This window comes from Centrocercus urophasianus, unplaced genomic scaffold (genome assembly GCF_019232065.1).
Source record: "Centrocercus urophasianus isolate 14NV4802_14NV808 unplaced genomic scaffold, USGS_Curo_1.0 seq_19, whole genome shotgun sequence".
Classification (NCBI taxonomy): Eukaryota; Metazoa; Chordata; class Aves; order Galliformes; family Phasianidae; genus Centrocercus; species Centrocercus urophasianus.
This window is the reverse complement of record NW_024884744.1, coordinates 20,220,767-20,245,335: the sequence shown is the minus strand read 5'-3', so window position 1 is coordinate 20,245,335 and position 24,569 is coordinate 20,220,767. Positions and strand designations below refer to the sequence as shown.

The following is a 24,569-nucleotide window of genomic DNA, read 5'->3' as shown; positions in this document are numbered from 1 at the left end:
GTGTTCTTGGTGTAGTTACTCACCAAGCACTGATTCTTTGCAGAGTCATCCAGGAATGAAACTGCACTTTGTGGAGCTGTGCTGGGGTTACCATCTGCATGGAGGACTCTGGTGCTTGTTTCTGGATAGCTGTAAATGAGTAGCTCCAAGCAGGGCTTTGTGTTGTGTGCTCTAAGGGTTTCCTGGTGGGACAGCAGTGCTGCTTTTAAGTGGCTGGCATTCTGTAGTCTGTCTTGTCTCTCCTTCTCACCTTAATGCTGGAGTTGGAAGAGAAGAGCTGAGGGCTGGGGATATACATACCAAACCTGCCTACCTGTGAGCCTGCTGAGAGGTGTGGGACTTGTCCAGCAGCTGTGGCCAAAGGGGGTAAAAGCTCTTGGGAAGGTTGCATCTCCAGCATCTAGTGTAGCAGCACATGATAAGCTGGAGTTGCTGGGAAGTAGCTGTCTTTTCCTAGGCTTCTGGCTGCTGGGAACCTTGTGAATGTAGCCTGAGTAAACTAGAACAGATGGAGGGTTTCACTGCCTTGGCTAGCACTGTGACCTTTCATGGACACTGCAAAAGGGCAGCCTACATAATAGCGATAGCAGGAGCTGCAGGACACACTGTGTTGAATTTTATCTGCCTAAATAGCTGCTAGTCCAATTCCATTAATGCTTGCATATTTAATAAACTTTTAATGTTGGATTTTAATGAGTTGGCAGTTATCTCTGAACATCCAGCTGCAGCTCTCACACGGTCTAGGAGGCTCTTGGATGCGGATATCTCTCACTTAAAGTCATGCAGCCTCTCCTTGGACAGCCAGCACTTGGCAGGCTGTAGCACGCTTTGATGTAGGTTGTGCTGATGTGCAGGAACACTGAACTTCATAATGTGGTTGGTGCCCTAGAGGGGGGCTTTTCAGGGGAGGAATCTTTAAAAAAATCTTAATGTAAGAGAACGTGACCTTGGTTAATCTCACAGTGAACCATTTATGGAATTGGAATGATTCTTGCTAGCATTTGAATTATTTTGGTTGCAAAATAGGCTTGATATGGAATTTGTTTCCAGTGTGGTGTTTGCGTGTTTACAATCTGAATGTTTTGACTTTGTCTGTGCTGTGCTGTGTTTTCAGGCTCTTTTTCCAAACCTACATCAAAGTCTCGAAACCCCAAACAGGTGAAGTGCTCTTCTTGCGTTGCACAATTGGAATTGAGCATCCCTAATGAGGCCAAGGAATCTAGTCTATTATTGAGGAAACCTAAGTGGAATTAAGTGGAGAAATTTGATGTCAGTCCTTGGAGATAAACACAAGCATAGCAAATAAATGGCACAAGTTGTAGGGATTGGAAGGGACCTCTGGAGCTCTGAACATCCCTGTTGCCCTCCACTGGACTCTGTGCAGCACTTTCCTGTCTGTCTGGCACTGGGAGCCCAGAACTGGGCACAGTGCTCCAGCTGTGGCCTCACCAGGGCAGAGCAGTGGGGAAGAACCTCCCTCAGCCTGCTGGGCACGCTCTGTGCTATGCACCCTGGGGTCCCATAGGCCTTCTTGGCCACATGAGCACTCTGCTAGCCACCAGGACACCCAGATCCTTCTCTGGAGAGAAGCTATGTAAAACAGGTTGCCCAAGGAGGTTGTGGATGCCCCATCCCTGGCCGGGCTGGATGAGGCTCTGAGCAGCCTGGTCTGGTGGTTGGCCACCCTGCACATCGCATAGGGTTGAAACTAGATGAGCGCTGTGGTCCTTTTCAACTCAGACCATTGTATGATTCTATGAAAATGCGGCAGACAAGGTGAAAAGAGACCATCAGTAGTATGCTGTAATTCTCAGTTCTGGCACCAGCGTGACTTTAAAGTCACTTATAGACTCATAGAATCATATATCCATTCATAACCTTCAGGGTAAATTCTCAATATGCCACTGTAAAGCAGATAGTAAATGTGTAAACTGTGAGGGCCACAGGGGTAAAGCAAGGAGTCCTTACTGCTTCCTTTGAGATGAGTCAGCCGAGTTGTTCAGTAGCTGGACCTATCAGGTTGGTTTCAGGTGACCTTTCAGTGTGCCAGGCAAAAAGCAAGAAAAATGTAATGTTTATGTAATGCAGAATCGTTTTCTGAGAGTGTGCTGTATTTTAAATTGAGATTCTTTTTATATCTTCAGAATACCCATTTCTGAGAGGAGCAGCAAAGAAACATAAGTACAAAAACTGATGGACCACTACATCTTCCAAAATGAGCCTATTGATGCGTTTCTACTGGAAACTAGCATGTCTTGAAGGTGAGTAGGTTTTGCTTGTGACAGATGAGCTGTTTGATGTTTTGGAACTTGACCATCAGTCATCCCAAAGATAGTGTGCAGCTGCTTCTGTGGGAAGGCACAGCCCATAGAGGCATGCTTGTGAAGCGATGTGTTTTGCCATTGGAAGAAATATCTGGGAGGTAGGTGTACTTTCTACCATGTCAGTGAATTATTGTTAATTTCCAAACTCTTGAAGAAAATGGAGTGCTTAGTGAAGGAGATGGAGTGTATGGGAACTGTTGAGTCACGGCCTGAGCAGCTGGTTGAACACCTGGGGAAAGAACCCAGTCAGCCCTGGGAGCACAGGTGAAGGCTTGGCTCCACCTCTCTTAGACCTCATTTAAGGGCTGACTGCCATAGGGGAAGGATCTCTGGTTGGAGATCCCTCCCTTGTGAAGTTTTCCCTCTGAGCCTTGATCCTCAGACTCGGGTGAGCACTTTTCCTTTTGACACCTCTCCATCATGCTAATCCCTTTGTCATTGCACCTCCTCTATCACCATTCCACCCCGTTGATCTTTCTGATTGTTACGTGGAGCATGGATAATTTTTGGAGGATGAGGGAGGGAGGCGTTTTACTTGTGGGATGGGAAAGTTAAGTTTGCAAGACAAACTTCAGATTGCTGAATGTATTAAATTAGATAAGGCTTCTTCAAATTCAGTTGCAGTCATACCTCAATTGATGTTATCATTGCTCAGAGCAGCTGAAGAAGAATGCCTGCTGTCAAGGATGGTAAATTAATTTCCCCAAAGTAAAGAACACAGTGCTTCAATGAAATGAAACCCATCTCATTTTGTAGAGCTTGTGGTATTTTTTAATGTTATTTCTGTGTTCAGCCCCTTAGGGCTGTAGGCAGTGACTGTACAGTGATATTTTAAAATCCTTTAACTCTAATAACAGAAATCAAAATAGGAAAAGTCACAAACAGTTAAGATTTAAAACATGGTGATTTAAACTTTACTATCACTTTAATAAGGGTATAAAAGAAGCCTTGAGTCCTTTGCATATGTTTTGTGTGTGTGTGTGTGTATATATGTATCTATATAGACTGTTTTTTCCAGCCTACGCTTTCAAACTACACTAATCATTGAACTTGGAGTGTCCTCGTTGCTTTCCACATTATGCATCCCTTTCGTGTAAGGAGGCTGTGAATAGTTCTGTATTTGTATAATGATCTTCAGTTATTTTTGGAGGGAAGGATCTTTTAAGTTTGAACTATGAATTCTGCACCAATAACTATCTGTATATTAATATCTGAACACTAAAAAAATTGTGACATTTGAGTGATTGCAGAAGTCACTAATTATGCCTGATGCTGTTTGTGCATGCACAAAGAATGTTTAGAAGGTACAATGTTATCTGTGAATCCTATTGCTAGAAAAATCTAGAGAACTGGGAACCTAGGAAACTTGGAAATATTTATTCTGGTGTGATCTGTACTTTTGTGTTTATGTAGATCAACAGAAACACCTGGTCTTCCTTGTGCTCTGTGTCTTCTGCTTTTGCATCTTGGTAGAAAGTGCAGTTTTCATCTCTGGAGAAAGATTGTGCAACAGTGAGGAAAGAGACTGAAAGGATGTCTTTCTTGCTACAAAGCTTCTTTGTTCTCTGAGGTCAGGAAGAGCTGAGCTTCCAGTCATTTCATAAGCTCTCCTGCTACCTGTTCACTGACCGTAGGTCAGTACACCTGAATGAATGGATTCTTCTCTGCATGAGTCATTAGGTAAATACCAGGTAGTGCTGGCATTCTGATACTGTCTGCTTTGAGTGCTCCAATTTCTTGCTTGTGGTTGACCAGCTAGTTTCTTACCTGCTATCACAACCCCAGCAGCTTTTCTCAGCACAGGACCTTCTCACGGTGCTGTGGTAGGGAGAGATCTCCATTGGTCCTCGTTGCTGTTCTGGCCTTGTTAGGGTATGTATTTTCAACAGTAGCTGGAGAAATATTTGGAGATGTTTCCATTAAAACAGTTGGTACTGATTCTTGGCTCTAAGCCTCCTCTTGATCAGAGGAGGCTGATCAGAGGCAGCATTGTGGTTAGCCAGATGGCCTGCAAGCTGGATCTGCTGTGTGTTCTGATTGCATCCCTCCTGTAGGATAGGGCACAGGAGGCAGTACTTCTCTGGCCTCCTCCCCTGGAAGTACCAGGGCATGCTGTGTTCAGAGCTGTCACTGCAGCAGGAGGTGTCAGCACTTTGTTCCTGCTTGACTGCCTCAAAGGATGGCTGATTGCTGCAGATAGGGCATTAGGACTGGAGAGCTGTGAGCCGTGCTTCTGCAGAGTGGCCTCAGCCAAGGGTGGCTGAGCACTGGTGCCATGTTACTGTCTCCTAGGAGAGGAGGTTTGCAGCTTATGTGTGGGGGCAGAGCACTGGGAGTATCTGCACTTATCAAGAAACTTTGCTGGGAGGGAGTAGGGCACGTGTTGCCCTCCAGCCTGTGCAGGTGCTCTAAGACTTGCTTGAAATTAGATATGGGATAACCACTCAGTTTTGATGAAGCTGTGGATTTATGCCCATTTTTTCATGTGAGTGAGACAGCAGCATGCTTCTGTCCTAAGAATAAGACCTTGCACAGACATAGGTCCTGGTTAGTTTCTGTCCTTTGTCTTTCTCTCCCTAACGGTATCACCTGTGGCCTTGTAGGAATTGCCTCAGTGTTTTTGGACTAAATTCTTTTCTCCCTGAGAGAAGCATTTGTTACCAATTTAATGTAAGCCTTGACTAAATATGAACAATCTGAACATGGGGCAAAGTCTCACAAACCAGATGATGCTGTCCAGCCAGAGTCCATTGCCATCCATCCGTACTTTCTCTGGCAGAGAGAACATTTCCAGTGCTGGATGGATGAGTCCATTTTTGGGGGAGCTCTCAAGCCCAGTGGGTACTAAAGTTGTGAAGGAAAGCTGCATAAACCCTTAGACAGTCCATTGCTGCTACTGATGCTGTCTGCAGGGCACTGGTTATTCTCTTCAGCCAAGGGGAGCTATCCTAGCCATCACTAGAGATTGTTTTTGGAGATCTTAAGGATTTCATGTTATAAACTGGAATCGTAGTAGACACAACTGATTTATGGTACCAGTAGTGTAACAGCCTGAGACAAACACCAAGTTTCCTAGAGGAAGATCCATCAGACTCATCCCCACATTGAATTTATAGCTGCTGTCAACAGTGGGGCAGTGAATTTGGCAGCTTGGTTGGTAGATGTACACAGACTTTTTTGGATGCTTCGTTTTGCTGTGTTGGGAGCTGTTTTGCTTCAGCGGGGTGTGAAGTATTGCTGCTGGGATCTGACAGCCTTCACTTAATGGTGAAGTGGGCTGCTCCATCAATATCTGCCTGAGACCTGATGCTCTTAGAGCTGATTTACACAGCCACTGCTCCTTGATTAGCTTTCTAAGAACAACACTTTAGGGCTCCCTGATCTGGGATCTCACAGTGCCAGTCTGCAGCCTGCTTTGGAGCATCCGGACTGATGGCCGCAGTGTGTCTGCCTTCTATTAAGTTCTGCTATGAAGAAAATCCATTTTGGTTACCAGAGCACATTATGCTGTCATTTAGTTTGGTAGCTTTAATAGCTGAAGTATCACATTGGATTGTTGCAGCGTTTTCCCCAGCTTCCTGAATATAACAATTCTATTCTTATGGTGTATATTTTTCCTATGTTTATACATTGAGTGGATTTATTGAACAGTGTTGGATTGCATTATGGCTATGTGTACATGAGCTACGTGTGTGTGATGCTACATAAGTGTGAGAGAAGTGCAGCTTTTTTACTTTGTTGTAAATTTGCCAGCTAGCATTATTTGTCTGCATGTTGTCTTATCAAATCAGAAGATATTGTTTCTCCAGAACATTTGCACTCGCCATCTTAACATATAATTACATTTCTATTAAACTAACGTGTTTACTCAACGCTGCTGAGTAAAGGACGAGTTTAGTGTCATTAATAAGGTACTTGGTTTGTTTAACATCTGACTCTGTCTCCATTTCCTGGTGCACGAGCACTGCAGTACAGCCTGTATTGAGATAACCGTGTTGGGAGAGGTGTTCGAGTCTTCTGCTCACATATGTGTTCCCACACTTTATTTTTCCTTGAAATCTAGCTGCTATCTTCGAGTTGATGGATCTTTTTAATCTCAGGCAAAAAGGAGCTCTGGTTTTATCTCTTAAATTAAGCAACGTTGATAAAAGCAGCCAGGTTATGCCAGAGTCAACGTGATGGTAATAAATTCCTTCCGCACTTTCTTCAGCCACAGTGAAAATGGAAAGGGCTAAATTTACTGCTGTTCTCCAGGCCTCTTTGTACAGTGCAGGAGAAAATTTAGCCATTTTGACCTTCCTCTGACACGTGTAGTCAGTGAAGATGAGGGCAGAGAAAGCCTTCGTCGAAATAAATGAAGTGGATGCTGGGCTTTCTGACATTGTTATTAATGCACTCCCATGTGCTGCAATTAAAGTGGAAGCCTGCAAGGCCAAGTGCAGGCAGTCTCAGCTGCTGTTTCATACAGCAGCACATCCCTTGGTTTTATGCTGTTTCTGTTTTTAAAGCTCTGTCCCCGAGGTTCTATGGTAGTGGCTGTGGGTGAGATGCATGCTCGTTGATGCAAAGGGTGCCCAAGCTTGTTGTACTATGTGTGCACTAACTGCAAGGAAAGTGGTGAGAGCTCCCAGTTGCAAACCCTCCCCTGGGTTTGTTATGCTGACCCGGTCTTGATTCCAGCAAGGACAGTGAATTTGTTGTCTCAGTGGTGTTTTTGTAGAGAAGGTGATGAGGTGACAGCTCGAGGTGTAGGGATTCCTGCTAGTGGCAGGGATGTGGGGACCTGCTGCTGGCAGCCCTCATGGGGCTTAGTGGTTATAGCAGTCCCTGTATTTGCCCTGTCCTGCATGGGTCTCAGCCTTCAGCCAGCTGTTTCTAGCATCAGGGTGGCCAAGTGCACACTGCAAAATGAGCTGGTGTTGAATTCCTTGCTTGTCAGTGGGGAAGTACTGTACTCTGAGCACCAAAACTGAGTGGTGAGCTTATGTCCAAGCGGGTTCTTTCAGGTGCAGACTCTGGACAATTGAAAGCAGCCTGAGAGAAGAGTTGCAAAACCTAGCCTATGTGCTCAAAGGAGAGGTTGTCTGGGTGCACTTTTCTTACAGGAGGTAGCAATGCATGTACCTAGCAAGCTGTCTCGTGCAGTTAAATATTGGCAATTTATGGGAAGTGACATCTGAAAAAATGCAGGTGATTTGCTTGCTTATAGCACATTGAAAACAACTTCATTTTGTTGTTCAGCATCAGAAATGACAAAGCTGTGCAGTAGAATTAGGATATATGCCACAAAGGTTTTTGTTTTGGCTTGCTCTGAAAAGAGCTCCTATCCTCAATGGTACTGAGGTTTGCAAACTGCTCTGCTATGGGTGAACCCAATTCTGCAGAAATACTTTGTACCCATAGGAAAAATAAAAGGGCAGTGGCATAATACAAAGTTAAGGTCTACTTACATATCCATCTCTTTGGCTTATTAGGGCCTCTCAGGAAGAATGCTGTCACACAAACATCATCACGCATAGCCACAAACAGAACTTTCTCAGTTTTGTTCATGCTGGAGTATTTCTGTGCAAAAAGAAAGTGGATATATGTAGCAGTGAATGCAATGGCTACAGACACATCTGGTAAAACTGGGTGGTTATATTAAACTATGAATTGAAGGGAACATTAGAATGGTTGCCTGAGGCTCCAGTGTGACTTTTTCGTGCTCTGGATGGTTAACATGGAATAGCCGCACTGTTAGGACAGAGGAGCCCGGAATAATTTTCCTTGTCCTAGTTAAGTCAAGAACTATTAGAGCAGTGGAAATAAGGTTTCAACAAGAGGAGGAAAAGGGGTGAGGGAAGCGTCAGCTCTCACTCTTACTAGTTAGAGGGAAAAGCACACAGCGGCAGCAGAAGTCAGAACTGCAAGAGGTGTGAGGAGCAGTTACTGCTGAAAACAGAAGTTAGACTAACGATGCCAAAGCACGTGAGTGGATTAGGAATTATTTTCACTCTTTCTGGTGCTTAAAAAGAAAAAGAGCAAATTGCGTGCAAATGTGTGGTAGGACAGGGAGGGCAGACGGATGTGCTCTTCTGACCTGTGTGTTTGTCAGGGAAGGGTTCTCAGTTCCTGGCAGCTGGGTGTTGTGGTTTAACCCAGCATCACCCCATCGTTCCCTCACTACTCCCTTCCCAGTAGGATGGGGAAGAGAATAAAAAAAACTCAGAGTGGAACTCGTGAGTTGAGATAAAGCTACCAAGGCAGAAAAGGAAGAAGATAGTAATTATGACATATATGTATATGAATGTGTACAAAAGTGATGCACAAGCAATGGCTCACCACCCCCTGACTGATGCCCAGTTAGCCCCTGAGCAGCAGAAGAGTGAGAGATGAATTCTCATCCTCTTCATATGGTATGCAATATCCCTTTGGCCAGCTTAAGTCAGCTGTCTTAATTCTCTTTGTTCCCTCCCAGCCCTTTGCTGCAGACAGCCTGGGCTCTGTACACTGCTGCTTAGCAGCAGCTACAAACATCCATGTGGCAGCAACGTTGTTTTTCTCCTAGAACCTAAGCATAGCATCATACCAGATACTCTACAGAAAACAGTTCCACCCCATCTGAAACTAAGATGCTGAGCCACTCAGGGTCATTCCTGTCCCATCCAGTACCAGCACAGCACCTGGCTTCCACAGAGGACCTGCGGTGGTGGTGTTTTCTCAGTGCTGGGAGCAGAAAAGGGACAGCAGCTGAGAAATACTGGTAAATAACCTCAACTGCCTGGTGATACTGAGCTGTTTGGAGAAGTGATGGCAAGCACTTTTCAACGTAACTTTTTCACCTCCTTTTCCTAAGGCATGCTTGTCCCTGTAGTGTTTCTGTAATGCCTCCTGGTGATGCACGCAGGAAGGAACCTGATCAACTTGTTACACAGAGGAGGAAAGGAGATAAGCCCAGAGGGGAGGCAGAAGTGAGCATTAAACGTTCTTCATGGCTGGCTCTTTTAATGATCTGAAGACAATTGTCGTTTGTGTCATGTGAAATGATTTTCACAAAGCTTAAGAGAGAAAAGTCGTACTGTATTAGATACTTAGTGTCTGCAGCCGAAGACTTACTTTGTGCCTTTATCTTGATTACCTTTGTTACCTTGGGCACTTGATGGGGGAAGAAAGCCACATTGTTCTGATTGCTTCATGTTTCCAAGATACTTTTTTTTTTTTTTGAGGGGAAAGATTTCCTGAGCTTTGTTCGACCTCTGAAGCAGAATTTGGTCTTTCTGGGAATTGTGTGAGAGCAGATGATTGCCTGGAGCAAGAGAATACATACTGAAACTGCAGTAGCAAAGACCTTGATTTCAAAGGCCACCTTCTGCTGCTCTCCTTCTCTTCAGCCCTAAAGTTCACCAGGTTACAAACTCTGCTTGTCATCTTCCTATACAATGGGTAGCAGTTCTGCAGAAAATGAACAGAATGGTTTCTCAGGGGTTGCTTCATGCTTACATCCCAGCCAGCAGTCTCCTCCTGTGGAAACCTTGCTGTAGTCTTCAGAAGACATACTGAGTTGTCTTCTGGCCTTTCTGGATTCTGCCTTTACTACTTAATCTTTTGGGGGCCAGTCAGTAAATCCATGTCAACATACAGCTTTTGACCTTCAGGTTTGCAACCCAGCTAACACAGATACTTGGTAGGAGTTGAATATTCAGTAACAGAACTTCAACTGTTTTGTCCACAAATTGTTATATATCGATCAGCTTATGCAAAGGATTTCTTATGAAAGGCTAAACAAGCTACTGGGTGTTATTGATTGAAGGAAATGGGGAAAATATGTGATATTCCTTATTGATGTGGCTGAGCTTTGTGCTTGTTAAGCAGTGCTCTGTGTATGTATTCTCTGTTCATGGTTTGTGTTTATTTTGTTTACTGAGATCAGTCAGAAATACCTTGACAGCATGCTTATGTTTCTGGAGTAAACTCTATTGAAAGGAAAATCCTAACCAGCATCACTGCACACAGCTCTGCAGATGCTTTGGTGATGTTCCCTTCTGTGTTACTGTTAAGCTTTGAATGTGAGACACAAAGGGCAGAGCACGTTCTCAGTCGTTTTGCTTTTAAGTAGTTTTGGTAGTTGAGTAGAACTGTTCTAAAGTGTTTTTTTCTCTTTCAACTTAAACACAAACTCAAGAATCCCGTGGGTGTTTCAAGACTATGGCTCTTTCAAGACTATCTAGGATCAGCAGTTGCAATGTATGCAAGGTGCAGTCATTTTTTGTGTTTTGTTCTGTCTGCTGTTTGGCACAAGAGAGACTCCCCTGGCCCCCAACTGCTGCCAACAATTACAGTCACTTACCAGTCCCCAGCGGGAATAACTGTTTTCAGCCAATATTTACAGCCTGTTCTGTGCTGGAAGAATGGAGCTGCTGCTGCTATTGTGAGTTGGAGATGTAGGGAGGCTTCCTTTCGGCTCTTCAGTAAGAAATAAGGTGTAAACTACAGCTCTGGTAATGACTGTTAACTTTATTAGCGCCCAAGAAGCACTGCAGAAGATGTTGCATAGCTGCAGGCTTCCCCAGCTCCAACTAATTAGTGTATCTGTGTCTTCTGGGACTGACTGCTGATCTGTGAGTCACTGTGGTCACCTTGAGCTTGGTCTAGAAGGATCCTCCATACGTTTGTACATCACAAAGCACGACTGAAGCCAGGGCTCCAGGAGGTGTTCTGTGAGCTGGTTGGAGAGGTGCTTCTTTGGGATGTGTCTCTTCTGCAGCCTCTGTATGAAGGCAGGATCATTAACCAATGTTTGATGAGATACAGAAAAAACTCTTTAATTTGCTGAGTGCCTTTTATCTTATTTTAAGAGTTTCTCAAAAGCAAGTAGCATGATTGTCTCACAAGGACGTTGCAATTGCAGTATAATCATATTGTAATGTGCCAATATAAAGATTTATTGTTTCCTGTCATTTGAACAGCACAGCACACCAGTGTTTTGTTGTCATCCATATCTTTTTAGCATCAGATCTGGCCTCTTTTTCCACGTGCCTGCAAAGGTTGCTGTTCTATAGGAAGAAGAGTCATTGGCTTTTGGGAAGCTGGAAGTTCAAAGCAGCCAGCAGTGAAAATTGAGGTCCTGCTGTCTCAGCAGTGGTGTGTTCCTATTTGAGGTGTGTGGAAGACATTAGATGCTGTCTTGGCTTTGCAAGCTTACTGCCAGCAGCTAATTGCAGTGAAAAAGAGGCTTCTGATGTGGGTGTGCTCGCAGCACTTAATTTTCTCTCTGTAGGTTAATTGTGGTTTTGCTGTCGGTTTCTGTTCCTTCAGTTTTTTTCACTACCACAGGAGAGAAAAAATCTACTGGTCGAACGTGCTTCTGAAATGCATGGTCACTTTCTAAACCGTACTCCCAGTCTTGAGGAGAGTGCAAAATAAGGGGGTATTACTGTATGTGCTTGGACATCCATTCATGCTTTCAAAAGGGAAAACGTGTGCACTCTTTACTGACCTGCACTCCTTGTATGGAGGATTTCCAAAGGCTGGACAGCTCTCCATAGATTTGGTAGCATTTGTAGTTTATTTCTTTCTAGCTTGCCAACAGTGAGAAGAGTTAGTTGAGGTGAGAAAGATATAAACCAGGAAGGGAATGGGCTCTTCTCTGACAACAGAGGGGAGAGAAGCAGATAATGATGTTTAGGTTATGGTCCGGGAGAGGTGAAAGCTAGAAAAGGAAGAAAAGTGGAGGTAGAGGTCTCCATGGTGGTCAGGGAAAGCATTCATTTTCAGATAAGCAATTTTAGTCATTAGAAATGCTAATCCACAACTTCTCTCCCTTCATAAATTTATTTGATGAGTCTAAGCCTATTCCTTAGGATAGGAGTGATTCAAGGAAATAATGGGGAAGGGTTGATCCTTTCTAGCCTCAATTATTTGCACCTTGATGTGTTTAGCAGTCTCATTGCATCAAGGTGATGTAATTGGGTAGGAGCTCCTTAGTCCTCAATCTAGATAACACAATGCTGCAGCATGTTACCTACTGACACTGTAAGCTGTGTTGAATGACTTGGTTTCTGTAAGGAGCAGTCAGGTATTTTTGATGTCTTGGATCTTATTGCAGACTGCTCTGTGGCCTGAAGCCCGACAATGGTTGTTTATTGGGCACGCCAGAAGGAAAGATAACTTGCAGAAGAGTGGATTGTTCCAGAGACTTTTACAGGAACCAGGGGATGTCATAAGTGCTTAATCTTCCCAGCAGAAGCAGTCTACTTCTTTGATTTACCTTTTTGTAGCTTGAAATGGAGCTGCGTGGATGCTAAAAGCCCCTGCTCCTGAAATAGAGAGGAATAAGCACTTCAGTGATGACTGCTTCAGGAGAGGAGAGGGACAAGGTAACAACGTACAGCTAGCATGTATCAGGCACATCACTTAATGTATCCAAAGACCTTAGACACTATCAACACAAATGTGGCAGAGGAACCCAGAGAGATCTAGTTTTATAAACCAGACAGTATGTTAGTGTAAATGTGGGTGTAAATGGGTATAAATGTGGGACCTGCAGAAGTGAGGGTGCTTCCAGCCAAGTGAACTATGAGGAGTGTGCTCACAGATGCTCAGGAAGTGTGATGCAGGTCCAGGCCTCCCTAGGATTGCCTGCAGCTGTTCTCCTGTACGATTGGCACATCCCTCAGGGCAGCTCTCCTCACATGCTCACAGTGCAGCTTGCCTGTGCAGAAAGGCTGATACAGAGGTCTGCTGCCTCCGAAATAGGTGAATTCTTCCAATATCAACATCGATTTGAATGGTGTTATCCTAGCTTTTACACTAATGGGTGTTGTGTAGAAGCTGCTTGTTCTTTTCCCGCAGTACCCAAATTGCCAGCGTACCTTGCAGCCCGATTTGCCTTTCTCAGCATCCCTGCACCTTCCCAGGTCACTGCTATCTGCACATTGGCCTATTCCCAGCTGGCAATGTGCTCAGAGCCTCTGAGGTTCCACTGCTACTGATGTGCTGGGGACACATCTTGTAAACAGAACACAAAGAGCGTACAGCCATTTGTGGGCGAGTGGCTTCCAGCAGGAGTGACCCCACAAAGCATGTGGGCCAGCGATGTACCTGTGGGTGCATCGTGGGAGATGTGTATCTGTTCTCCCTGTGTGGAGGTACAGGGCTGCTTTGGTGGCACCTCCTGGCCTTTGACTTCACCCAGTGAGTGTGTGGAGTAAAACACTGTGAGCTCTGTTCATATGTCAGGGGCTAAATTAGGCTGTGCTTATTAATATTGGTAATTTCAGTTGTGCCAGAATGCTTTGAAGATGGGACAGTGGACAGTGACAGTGTGACAGTGGCAGTAAACACTTTTAAATGACAGTTCTGTTCACTATGGGGTTCTGTTCACTTAGGTTAGGCCAGCAGGAGAGGGAGGTGATCGTCCCCCTCTGCTCAGCTCTTGTGAGGCCCCATCTGCAGCACTGCATCCAGGCCTGGGGCCCCCAGCACAGGAAGGATGTGGAGCTCTGGGAGCGGGGCCAGAGGAGGCACTGAGATGAGCAGAGGGCTGGAGCAGATCTGCTGTGAGGAAAGGTTGAGGGAACTGGGCTTGTTGAGCTTGGAGAAGAGAAGGCTGCAGGGAGACCTCATGGTGGCCTTCCAGTGCTTGAAGGGAGCGTATGAACAGGAGGGGGAACGGCTGTTTGTGAGGGTGGTTAGTGATAGGACAAGGGGGAATGGTGTTAAACTGAGACAGGGGAGGTTTAGGTTGGATATGAGGAGGAAGTTTTTCAGCCAGAGGGTGGTGAGGCACTGGCACAGGTTGCCCAAGGAGGCTGTGGATGCCCCATCCCTGCAGGCATTGGAGGCCAGGCTGGATGTGGCTCTGGGCAGCCTGGGCTGCTGGTTGGTGACTTTGGTGACCCTGCGCATAGCAGGGGGTTGGAACGAGGTGATCATTGTGGTCCTTTTCAACCCAGGCCGTTCTATGATTCCATTGGTTGGTAATCGAGAGAGGCAGCTGCTGCTGGTGTGTGGCTTCAGCTAGGATGAATTAGAAGTAAGTGTGTAACTTAGTGTCACTGTTTAATTAAGCAGGGCTGGCCCTGGCTATGTTTTTTTTGAACAGAGATTTTCATTTCTCTTCCTTCTCTGGATGGCACTGTGGGCAGTGGTGTATAGGAGCCCTGGCTCTCGCTGGAGGAACCTGCTGCAGCAGGGAGGGTAGCACAAATCCAAAGTTTGCCTTGTGCTTTCTGTCTCTTTGCCATGCAAATGTGATGTTTAACCTTTGAAAACTTGCTGATAAGCTGCTATCAGCAAACGGTTAAAACAACAAACCCTCCCACCTTGCTGAGCTGGGATAGGAACTTCCCAGGGCTTCAAGGCCTGGGTAGTTAAAGACCAGCAATAATCTGGGACCAGCAGCCAGGTTGGGACAAAGGTGACTGAAGAAGTCAGCTGCAGCTGCTGGCTTTGTGCTGTTCATACATCTTCCCTGTAAGTATTTATTCTGCACAAAATCTTCTGTTTTGAACTAGATGCCATCACAAGAGTGCAAAGCCATGCTACAGCAGTGAGCAGCATCTCTAACAGATGTTAAACCAAATGCAATCCGAGCTCTGAGCACAATGCAACAGTCGCAGCTCTGCTTTCAGCACTTGTAGGAGAATTTCAAAGCAAATAGCATTCTGTTTGTTCAGTTCTTTAAATAAAATACATCTGTAGGGAATTGTGTTTGAGTCCAGATACTCAGCATTCTGCTGGTATTTTGTTGGGATGAGAAGTAACAGCTTGAAAGAAATCCTTGGCTGATAGGAAAGGGGAAAAAAAATCTGATCACCAGGTGTGTTTTGTAATAGTTTCCAGATCACATGATTCTCTTTGTTGCATATGAGTGGTTTTGTGTTTGTTCTATTCATGTTATTTATTGATTGATTTATTTATTACCAAGAATATTGGCTTACAGAGCTGGGCTAAGTCTTGCAGTCCTTTACATTTTTGTGGGATGGGAAGAATATGCAGCAGGCTGAGGACTGGAAGCCCCAGTGTCTTTGCTTGCATGGTTGTGATGGCAAGAGGGAAGATGGTACGATGAGCTGTGTGTATGATGGAGGACTGTAACAGCTTGTGCCTTTCCTAAAATTTCCTTGAAAATAGGGAAACAACTTGAAGTGTAGCTATAAAATTACTAGAGAAAAATCATTAGTAGATTATCTTAAAGTGTGTTACTTTAAAATCCAATCCAGAATGAGATGTATGCATTTAACATGGAAAGCTGCGAGCTCTATTGTGGGAGCTGCTTTCTTAATTTAGATTAACACTGTAACATAAAAGAACTATAGAGTGTGCTAAGGAAGGATGTGCTAAATGTGATGAAGTCTTTCTGCTTCCAGCTCCCATCCTTTCTGAAAGCACATACTTAATTTGGCAGTTTTCTGCTGCGTTTAAATGTACTGTGTAGCATCAAGGTGTGCTAATAGGATTTTTTGGGGGGTACCAAGAGCAATTAATTAAACAGATTTTTCTTCAATAGGATTCTGAGTTTCCTTATTGCTTTTCTTTCTAGAGAGAAGAATTCGGTGCTGGGCTGTCTTGAGCATTACCTGTGGTGCAGCTTCAGGGACCAGCTTGGTTTACCTGACTTGAAGAGTCACATGTACAGCAAGCCAAGGGGACATGGGCTTTCAGTGCACCTGGAAGAATGTTCAGGTACCCACAGCTGTCTGTGCTTGAGCTGTAGCAACGAGTCAGAAACTTGAGCAAGCACAAAACAATGAAGCACTCACTCCTGCAGCTACCCATAAATTTTAGATGTGCTTTGCTTTTCAAAGGTGGGGATGAGGTAAACTTACCATCTTGTGTGATAGTATGTTCACAGCCGTGTCACTGCTAACCTCACCCTCCTACAGTAGCTTAGTTGCAGGATGTCTGATGGGTTCTGATTCAGATGCAGTCTGTAGAGAACAGGAGGAAACGAGTCGACACACCAGTGAAATTCCATAAAATGTAGAGAATAATGATTCACTTCAAAATTGAGAAGCAGGCTATAGGCTAAATAATGCTAGAACAAGATGCTCTTAGCCATTTGTTTGTTTTCTAGCAACTGTTCAATGTTTCTAAAACTATGCTTAGTGTCTATAGTAATATCAGACTTGACTGCTGGAGGTAACTGCTGTGCTATGGGCACTCATTTGCTTGCTCTTGCTGCTGATTTTGTGTCTGATGTCTGTTGCCATAGGTAGTGCAGAGCTTGTGTGTCTCACTTTCTGTCTGATGCTGCCCTTTGGCAAGTACCAGCTGCAATCAGGGGCTTTCTTATTGTGTTTTTGTATGAAAAGAAGGTATCTAACACTTCAAATAGGGTGCAGAGCTGTATGTGAGAACTGTGAGAAGGAGCAGATTGTAAAGCAATACTATAATCTTTTGGGAATTAAGCTTAGAGGAATGTTGTTTAAAAAAAAATAAATATTCTTGTTTTCTTTACAGATACTAGCTGAGAAATCATTCCTTTAACTGTAAAATCATTGTAGTTTTTTTTAGTTTGTGAATGGACGTATGCAGAAGGCAAGAAACCTTTCCAATCTCAAGGAGACTGAAAACAGCCTTGTTCTATAAATTTTATTAAGACAATTCATACAGGAGAAAAATAGAGATATGAGCCACCCATATGAAGGATTGCAGGAACAGGAAAGGTGGAGATACATATAATATAATATAAAAGCTCTCAATTTTTAGTTGTTCTGTGAGCAATAATGGGTGCTATAGAGGCAAAGCATTCATGTGTTCAGTCTCTATCGTGCTGTGGTTTATAATTAAGGTGAAGTATTTTACTAAAGAAAGGCATTCTCCCTTGATTTAAACTTTATTTCATCTCAATGAGAGCAATTAGTTGCATAAACTACCCTGCCCTTGCATCTTCACCAACAATTCATCAGTTTCTTCATCAGCACTGTGTCTTTTTATTGGTCCCATTTTCTTTGGTTGATAGAAAAGGAGCTCTGGTTTGGTGTGTAATATGCACAGTCGTGGGGTCCTAGTGGCATAGAGGTGCCTTAAGGACAAAAAGTGCCTCTGTGGAGGAATGTGAAGTCTAGTAAATCACAAGCAGTGGGGGAGAAAGTCAACCAGACATGCTGTAATCATGTAGTTTATTGTCTATATCTTTTTTTTCCTGACCCTGTTAGATTCTTTATGCAGGGGATACAGGCACTTTCTGCAAACTTTGCCTCACTATTAAGTGGGATGTTGGATCTGAGCAGGCTTGCAGCCCTCAGCTTGAAGGGGATGTGTACTAACTGTTGTTTCTCTCCTCGTGAAGTACTGCAGGTTTTGTATACTGCTATGACAGAACTGTCCTGGGATGTCCTGGGGTTAATGCCTCAGCTGCCATGTTTTTGAACATGACTGCCATTCTTTCTCACCTAGGCATCACTTGTGTTTACAAGCATGGTACTTATTTTCTCTTATTGAGAACTTATTGAGGTTGGTGGCCCTGCACGTGGCAGGGGGGCTGGAGATTTGTGATCCTTGAGGTCCCCTCCAGCCCTGGCCGTTCTGTGATTGTCTGGATAGGTAAAACCCTGTGCATGCAAAGCTGATGGTTTGATTTAGATGAACACTGGGACATTGCCTAACTTTTACGTGCCCCTTTGAGGGATGTTTTGTTTTTGGCTGTCCTTTGGAGACTGCTCTATGACTTAATTGAGATAGCAAGTGTGTTTGGTATGCCATGCAGCACCTCCTGAGAGTGTCCTGCTTTAGGTTGGTACGTGTGATTCTGTGCTGTCCAGCATCACTCTTGAAAGCAAGAGTCAAAACCACCATTGCTGACAAGTTTGACACTCAATCTAACTGTTCTGAACCAAAAATCTGTTAAACCTGACTTCCAATGCTTAAGGTTTTATCACTCTTTGTAAAGTGAGTAATTCTGTGTTGTGATTCCTCAGACCAACCAAGAAGATCCTGGGGTCTGTGTTCAGCAGCAGCAGAACAGAAGAAATGCCACAGGAAAGAGGAGAAGGAAAAAGAGCAGTGAGCTGTAAAGAAAAAGCTACTGAGAGCTTCATGGTGCTGGTCTGGGAGGAGGATGATGAGTAGGTTTTATGTGTCTTAGGAGTATTTACATAGGGCTGATCAACGGTTCTCAAAGGAACTTCATCACAAAGCTACAGAGAACAGTTAATACCAAAAATAGTGCCTCATTCTATCAGGCTCCAACTTACAAATGCTTGAATTCAGCTTCCTTAATGGGCTTTTGACATTTTTTGTCTTATTTTGCTATAAGTCTGAGTAATATTCCTCAAAGAGATTGTGTAACAGCAGCAAGGCTGGAAAGATTTAATTCAGCAAGACCTCATGCTGCAAAAGATCAGATTAATTTTTTAGCTTCTGGTCTTGCTGCAGAGCTTTCAGTATTTCATTGTCCTCATAGGAAGAGATTCCTGCAAAGTTCCAGGCTCCCCTTTTACTTTGCTCAGATGGAGCAACCTCAGTCAGCCTGCTCAGCCATTAGGTCCCTGTCAGCTCTGCTCTCCTGATGGTTCTGTGGTGAATTGTTTGTTGGCAAGCCTCACCCAAAAATGGGCTTTACTATAGACTTTACCAAAACTGAACAGACTGGTTACTTCCATTCTCTTGAATTTGTGCTCCTGCCACTGGATAAAGTTGCCTTGGTTGTGACAACTTGATATTTATAATTTGCACTCAGTTTATAGCTCTTTATTTGCACTCTATAGCTCCAAATCCTTCTTACAGAACATCTGCTCAGCAGTTGTTGGTGTATTTGTGCGAGTGGATTTTACCCTCTGAACAGAACATCCTACATTGTTTCATTATTTCCCAGTGGTTTCCTATTTCTGCACTGACAGATCAGTGCCTTTTTGTGGGAATAATGTAGATGATAGGACTCTCCTTTCCACATGTTAATGCTGAGGCTTGGCTCTCAGGTCCCACGAGCCCAGCAGTGCTCTGCAGCTCCCAGCCTGGGAGGGGAAGGGTGGCTGTAGCTTAGCCAGCTTTAAAAGCATCCCTTATGGCTGATAATTGTACATTCTTATTACTTTTGCAGCATTTGTCACTGCTGGCAATTCTGTTACTGTTAATTATTGTTATGGAGGGCTTCATTTTGGAGCGTTCTCTGGGAGAATCACTGCTTCCCCAAATAAATGGATCTGCTTTTCTCGTGGGTCCTCTGCTAGGGATTTCTACAAATGACCACCAAGGGGAAAAATAAGCAGAAAATGTACTCGTCTCCTTCCCTTTAATTGTGTTTTTGGTTAGGCATTAAAGACGGGGGGTGACTTTCTCAAAGCACTGCGTGTCCGAGTTCGTAGCCACCGCCAGCTCTCTGCTTTCAATCATGAACAGACCTGAAGGCCTCACCACAGCTCAGGTCCTGTCAGGTTGCAATTATTCTCAGCTGTGTTTGCAGGAAGGACTCTTGACCAGAGTCTCCTCAGTTCTGAGATTTTACAAACCAAAACCACCAGAAGATCTCCAGGCTTACAGACGATTTCTGTTGCCCACCCCACCACTGAAGTTCAGGGCACTCAGAAGTGGAACGTTTGCCTGCAGGCTTGGAGGGAATCAAGTATTTTGTACGTTTCAGAGCTTGACAGTGAAGCATCCTTTTAGATATCCTATCTATGCAAATACTTTGGCTTTCAGCAGAGTGGATTTGTAAGCAGCCTTATATACATGCAGTTATGAAATCAGCCTTTGAGTTACTTCAGTCTCTTCTAATTTTCTGCTTTTGCCAGAGCGAGTGTTTGGCATTTGCTGTAGTTTTTCTGATTCCCTGTGTGCCAACAGAGATGGGACACTGGGATGAACGGGCATTGCTCTGATGTAGCACACCATCCCTTACATCCAAAGATAGATTTTTTTTTTTTTTTTTTTATTTTAAAGTATTATTATTTCTCCCTAAGGTCAGTGTCACGTTACCAAGGCCTACAAGCAGCAAGCTTACGTTATTTTCGAATGTTGGCCTGATATTGTTGTTTTCAGTTTCCTGTATTTTCAATGGTTTTCCAGTTTATTAAAACTGAAGGTCACTGGATTGGAGGTGCTTGTTAAACGAGCATCTTAGAACCAGGCTCAAATTAATGTGACGTGTCAACTTTAAAGTGCTACGCCTAGCAGATACTGTATAGCATTCCTATTAGTTACTCATTGGCTCGGAAGTCCTTAATTATCCTATCTTTTACAAATACAGTGAATATCACAGAATCACAGAATGACCTGGATTGGAAGGGACCTCAAGGATTTCCAACCCTCTGCCACAGGCAGGGCCACCAACCTTTTTTTCCAAGTTTGTTGATAAATAAATTATAGTTACAAATTACATAAATTATAAATCATGAATAGTTACTTGTTAAGTACTTTTAGCTTTTCTTTTGCACCCATTTCCACTGGCTTTGCCTGCTGTGTCTCAGTGGTCCATTTTGTTACTCAGATATCCTTTCTAGCTGTGAATTTGTCACTAGTGCTTGTGTGCTCCCACATGAACTTTGTTTTTATAGTAGCTTATATCCTTACCATACCCCGTACTTTTTTTCCTTCTGTTTTTGCTTTAACATTGAACTAAACATAGGGTCGTGTTTGACCATCTGATACTTCATAAAGAGTCCCCTGCTTTTGCCTTGTGTCTGGAGGAGACATGGGGAAATTCTAACACTGATCCACTTGTAGTTACACACCACTTGTGCAACAGAGGAGCTAATGTGTGCTGTTGAAGCACATAACTGATTGCAGCCCTCCTGTTTCCTAATGCTGTTGTTTGGCTACCAGCATGATCTTATAAGCAGCCATCGCTTTTAGGCCAGTGGTTGCTTTTCATACTGAGTGAAGGTACTTATCTTGGATTCAGTTCAGGACCATTTGTAAAGTTGTAACCTGGGCTGTTGAGACGAGGACACAATTCAGTGTTGGTACACTGACCCTGGGCACCATGGAAAAGAAAATCTGAAGTTGCACGTTGAAGTGCTTTTCCTCTATTAGAGCCGCCCTGGGGTTTTGTTCCCACTTACTTTCCCTGCTGGGTGTTTTTGAAATGTCACTGCAGTTAACCCTTGGAAACCTCTGAAAATTGTTTTCTGTTCTATTTTTGCCTCTGAGCTTTTAGCTGCGTTAGGCAATATTTCTCCTTTTCTACCACTTTCTGAGCGTGGTACTGTGCTCCCCTTCTCAATCCTGTCTTTATCCTATTTTGTCTTAGGGTAAGGAAGCAATTGCCATTTTGCTTTCTGTCCTAAAAGTGCACAGGAATCTATAAGCTCATTTCCACACCGTGGTGGCAAAGCTTTAAAGCAGAACTTTGTGCTCTGGGAACAAGGAAGGCAGGACCCAAATGTCCAGGTGGTAAGAAGTCGTGGCATGCAGACATCCCTTGGAAATGTCATTCCCTTCACAGCACTGCTGCTTCTTTTGTGTCCTACTGCTTAACCTGCAGCTGTTGTATTGTCTGGGTAGAAACCTCATGATGTATTTTTCGTGAATTCTGGCTCTTAAAAAATGGGTTTTCATTCATTAGATCTCCTCAGCAGAAGTTAATGTGTGCTTCCTTTGATCATGAAAGTAGGTAACGAGAGATTTGCATTAATTTTCATTTTCTCCGGTCAGCTTTATAAAGCTCCATTCAAAAACTGAAGTCCCGAATCAAAGCTGGAATGATTGTGGCTGCCACTGCATTTGGGGCCCACTGATGCACTCATATCATTGCAGCCCTTTGGTTGGATTGATTGCATCCAGCTCCTGGGTACCGCTGAGAGGTGAGGGTGTGCAGAGAGCTTCCATGCTTTACCTTCTGGCTGTGCCATCCAGGCCATCTGCTGAGCCCCTGGCTCCCTGTCAAAGACACTGAAACAAAAAAACAACAAATAACCCTACTGTCTTACCACGTGCAAACAACAACCCATCTCCTCATGTAAGTGCATTTTGTGTAAGTACTCTCTGTGTGTGTGGCTCTGTTAGCCTTCAGGAAGGCCGTTCTCCTTCCAGTGAAGTTAGAACCAGGGGTATAAAGGAGCACAGTCTTCGTTTTCCAAACTCAGATCTGCTTTGTTTGTTGCACCCTGGTCTGCTTTGTTTGTGATTTTGGGATGTTACCCAATTTCTCCAGAAAAAGATGGGAATGCCTCAGTCATCCTCTCAAAATGTGCCTCATAGGGTAAATGTCAGGACATCCAATTTTGGCTTAGTTGCTTCCTACTGGCTAGGAGCATGGGAGGTGGAAATGTGGAAAATCCTGGCTGTTAATAATCTGGAAGCTACAAATTGTTGAGAAACAGTTCTTATCACACTGAGTTCTGTTACCCCCCTCCAAGATCATGGAATCATAGAACTGCCTGGGTAGGAAGATGCCTTATAGCTTGCCCAGTTCCAACCCCTGCTGTGAGCTGGCTGCCCCCCACCAGCTCAGGCTGCCCAGAACCCCCATCCAGCCTGTCCCTGAGCACCTCCAGGGATGGGGCACCATGCTTTCTGGGCAGCCTATGCCAAATGGTGTAATAGCATAGTGTGCAGCTGAGGTTTTTCTTCAGGCCTTAATTCCTGGCCATGCTCGCCTCCCTGCTCCTTCTCTCCTATCTCAGAGATGCAAAACCAAGGCTGAGCTTGGTTCTGGGCAGAGAGAATGCAAGTATTGAGGTGAGGGATGTGGTTTAGTGGGAAGTATTGGTGATAGGTGGGCAGTTGGACTGGCTGAGCTTGGAGATCTTTTCCAACCTTAGCGATTCTATAATTGTACGACCAGTGATCTGGTGCTGCTCTTGGTGCCTCCACCAGGACACTGCCATCCACCCAGGCCTCCAGCATGGCGCGGTGCCCTTGCATCTGGCGTGCAGAACTGAGGACGTGCGTTGGCACGGCTGTGGGATGGGATGAAGATGGCGGTGGGCTGCTGTGTGTCTGGAGCCCTGCTGTGCCCTCTGCTCCCTGCGCACGGCCGCACGTCTTCAGCTCGGTGTGCTCGGAGCTGTGCTGAGCACTGCTGACATTGGGCGCTTGTCTGCCTGCTGTGCGAATGTTTGGGGGAGCTGAATGCGTGATTCTGTCTGTGCTCCTATTTGGATTTTGTTGGTGCCTTTGCATCACTTATCAAACACAAGCCTCCTATTGTTCTCCCTGCGGCTTCCTTCCAGTGCATGCTTATATTTCATTATCTTAATAATAATACCCAGGGTTTGAAATCCTCAAAAAAAAAAAAAAAAGCACCAACCCGAGAGATAACAAACTCCTTTTCTGATTACTAAATGCACTTGATTCATAGAACAGATGGCTGCTATTCGATACGCTGCCGTCACCGAGCCGCGCGCAGGGGCAGCAGCTCGGCTCGGAGGCAGCGGAGGATGTCCTCGCCCGCTCCTTCCCCGGCATGGCAGCACTGATGCCATTTTCCCCCCAGCCCCAGCGATGCACAGCCTGCTCCCTGCATCCCCTCCCCGCCTTGCTGGCGTGGGCTTGCTGGGCTCGTGCTGCCCGGATCTGGCAGGCAGGAGGTGGCTGGCGGTGCCTGCACGGATTGGCTGCCCTCTGCTCCCCAGCCAGCTCCGCCGAATCTCCAAACAGCCCCATTTCCATCCATTCATGAATCTGTGACGTCAGCACGCTTCTGTGCTCCTTTGCAGCAGGCTGCAGGATTGTGTGGGTGGAATTTCCTTTTATTTTGCAACACTTCCTTTTTTATTTTTTTTTTTTTCCTTTTTTCTTTCTTTTTCTTTTTCTTTTTTTTTTTTGCCTTCCATCTTTTTAAAACCAGAAAATGGAGCATCACGTCGGCAACCTTCATCCTTGTGAGTATTTGGAGAAAATGTCTGTTTTGAAGCGTGTGTGCTTGTGTCTGTGTTGGATGGGCAGCGCTCCCGTTTCGCCATTTATCTGGGAAGGACAGATGGATGTTGCATTTGTGATGTGATAGGGCTGAAAAACGATGCTGAGGGCAGGGATGGGGAAATGGGAAACCTGAATTCATCCATCCCCACGTTACAAATCTGGAGCTGCCCTGTCCTTTCGCTTGTCTGAGAGACATTTTTCAGTTACAATTCTGCACGTTATCTTCTTGTGCCCCCCTTTTAAAGGGGAAGCAGGGAAAGCGATAGAGATTGGATATGTGTGGAATATGCAGGGAATGTCATACTAGAAATGGCAATTCTGGTTTTTGTTTTGTTTCCTTTTTTTTTTTTTTCCTCCCTTCTAGGCAATTGTGATGCTTTCCCATGTGGACTAATGAAATGCTTCTTCTGTTGTGTCACGGTAGTAAATAATTCAAATGCGTTTCTGAAGTGATGGAGA

General features: G+C 44.6%; 1 protein-coding gene across 6 annotated transcripts in view; it reads left to right on the top strand.

Annotated features, from left to right (window-relative positions):
- The window catches only part of MAP3K13 (mitogen-activated protein kinase kinase kinase 13), a 77,271-nt gene that overhangs the window by 5,916 nt on the left and 46,786 nt on the right, over positions 1–24,569 (top strand). For 4 of the 6 annotated variants that reach the window (XM_042820257.1, XM_042820256.1, XM_042820260.1 and 1 more), the window contains exons 2-3: positions 2,145–2,261; positions 15,847–15,989. The gene's annotated coding sequence lies outside the window, so the exon portion shown is untranslated. Of the gene's footprint in view, positions 1–1,114; positions 1,159–2,144; positions 2,262–15,846; positions 15,990–22,001; positions 22,204–24,569 lie in introns of all 6 variants that reach the window. The other 2 variants (XM_042820259.1, XM_042820258.1) reach the window with 2 other exon arrangements.